The sequence below is a fragment of the Nannospalax galili genome, unplaced genomic scaffold, assembly GCF_000622305.1.
Source record: "Nannospalax galili isolate Female #2095 unplaced genomic scaffold, S.galili_v1.0 scaffold12016, whole genome shotgun sequence".
Classification (NCBI taxonomy): Eukaryota; Metazoa; Chordata; class Mammalia; order Rodentia; family Spalacidae; genus Nannospalax; species Nannospalax galili.
Window position 1 is genome coordinate 9696 of NW_008337424.1, and position 2648 is coordinate 12343.

A 2648-nucleotide genomic window follows, 5' to 3' on the forward strand; every position below is an offset into this window, starting at 1 on the left:
TCTATCCCTACCTCTCATTCTGTACAAGACTCAACTCAAATGGGACAAATATCTGAAAGTTTGAAACTACTAGAGGAAAACACATGAAGATCACCTCAAAACAAGGACTTTCTGAGTAGGATTCAAGAAACTCTATCCCTACCTCTCATTCTGTACAAGAGTCAACTCAAAATGGGACAAAGATCTGAAAGTTTGAAACTACTGGAGGAAAACAGATGAAGATCACCTCAAAACAAGGACTTTCTGAGTAGGATTCCAAAAGTCCAAGAAATAACAGCAAAACAATTTTACAAATGGGACAGCATCAACTTAAAAAGGTAAAAGAAAGAATAAAGTGAAGAGACAGCCTACAGAATGGGAGAAAATCTGTCGGCTGTTTATCTAACAAAGGATTAGTACCCAGAATATATAAAGAACTCAAAAAGTAAAGATAAAAAAATGAACAACCCAATCTGTAACTAGACAAAAGAATTGAATAGACATTTTTCAAGAGACCATGGCCCATAAATATATGAAACACATTCAATATCTTTAGCCATCAAGGGAACACAAATCAAAACTAAATTGAGATTCTATTCAAGCCTAGTCAGAATGATTTTTATCAGAAAAACAGGAAACTCAGCCAGGAGTGAACACAGCTGGAGTGCAGAAAATAGTTAAGTAGAGGTAAGGCACTAGTCAGCACTAGCCAATACCTTTTGTGTCTGCTCACATGAACTGTAAAGTCCCACGTACCTGAAATGTGGATATAACTGCTGTCTCCGATGCTCAGACTCACTGGAGAAGAAATCCCATGGAGAGGGTCTACTGTGACCCACTGCTCTGAGGTCTCTAAGAAGGATATTAGATCTACTTTCCAACAGGGCCATAGGGCATCTGAGTTCCAAGATCAAAAACCTAGAGCCCCAGCTGAGAGATGTCTACAGATGAAGCCAAGAATGAAGACATTTCAAGTGGACATGACCTTGGACGTGGACATAACCAACAGCCAGCTCATCATTTCTGATGACCTGAGGGGCATGTCTATTGCAGGTCTGACAAGCTGGATCTGAAGGGAAGTGTTAAGAGGTTGTGTGTCTCAGTTTTGCTCCCGGGCTCCTCCCTGCTCACTTCTAGCCGCCATCACTGGGAACCAGATTTGGGAACAAGTGAAGAATGGGATACAAGCCTTCGCAAGTCCATTCAACAAGAACAAGTTGCGCTGTCTGAAGAACATGGCTTTTGGATCATGGGTTTGAGAAATGCAGAAGTGTCACACCAGCATTAAAACCTCAGCTCAGCTCTAGCTGAACTCTCAGCTATGTAGACTGGGGATTTTTCTTGAGCTCCAACACAGGAGTATTTCCTGTTGGCTATGGATCTCATATCTATACATCTGTTAAATTTTCTGACGAGGACTCGGCACCTGAGAGGCAGAAGTAGGAAGATCTCTCTGTAAGATAGAGGCCAGCCTGGTCTTCATAGCAAGTTTCAGTCCAGCTGGGGTGACACAGACACCCTGTCTCAGATAGACAAAAAAAAAAAAAAATCTGACAGGGAACAATTTCATCCATTCTTTGTTTCTGCAAATGGGTCTCTAGATAATCAAGGTATCCTGGTGTCTGTCCTGTGAAGAATCTAGGCATATTCAGTCTTCTGGTTTATCTTGGGCAAGGAAAATAATTCTTTGAACACAAAATCATTTGTCAGAAATTGCTGTGTGCTCATAACCATGGCTAAGAATTTTTGTGCTTGGTAAACATATGGTACAAAGGCACTGCAGACATATTTTGAGGTTGTCGTGAACAGCAATTACTTAGGGAAAATTACATTTTTAATATAAAATATTACTATGCTTGTTTTCTTTGGACTTACAATTATTAACACATTTATATTTCCATTCATTTAAATAAACTTTTAAATGTTTTCCTTTTTATTTGCTATGATGTCAATTGATTGTGTAGAATAAATAATAAAAATTTTGATATTAAAAAAAGAAAAACAACAAATTCTGGTGAGGATTTCAGGGGGGAAAAGAGCCTCTATTCACCATTGATGAGAACACAAGTTAGTGAAACCTATCTGAAAATGAGTTTGAACATTCCTCAAAAAATTGAAACTAGCCAGGCCTGATGATGCACACCTTTAATCCCAGAACTCAGGAGGAAAATGTAGGCAGATCTCTGTGAGGTTGAGGGCAGCCTGGTCTATATAGTGAGTCCCAGGACAGCTGGGGCTACAGGCAGATCCTGTATTTTTTTAAAAAATATTTTACTTATTATTTTTATTTTATGTGTGTGAGTGTACTGCCTGCATGTGTGGAAGTGTAACCATGTCATGCAATGCCTGTGGAGGTCAGAAGAGGGCACTGGATCCCCTGGAACTGGAGTTACAGACTGCCATGTGGGTGCTGGAAAATGAACCTAGGTCCTCTGCAAGAGCAACCACTGCTCTTAACCACTGAGCTATATCTCCAGTCCAAAATTATGTATAATTCTTAATTAAGGGTTAGTTATATAACTCAATGGTAAGAACATCTGCATAGCATATATGAGGCCCTGGATTCACTCCCAAGAACCTAATAATAATAATAATAAATTCTTGCTCAACTTTCTGTAGGGCTCTCCCTTTTTTCAACTTCTATCTATTAACATCAAGCTAATAAAAAA

The 2648-nt window shown here is 39.2% G+C and overlaps 1 long non-coding RNA gene across 1 annotated transcript in view; it reads right to left on the bottom strand.

The window, feature by feature from the left end:
* Window positions 1–2648, bottom strand: part of LOC108490834 — a 12606-nt gene that overhangs the window by 9097 nt on the left and 861 nt on the right. The gene's annotated exons all lie outside the window — the stretch shown is intronic.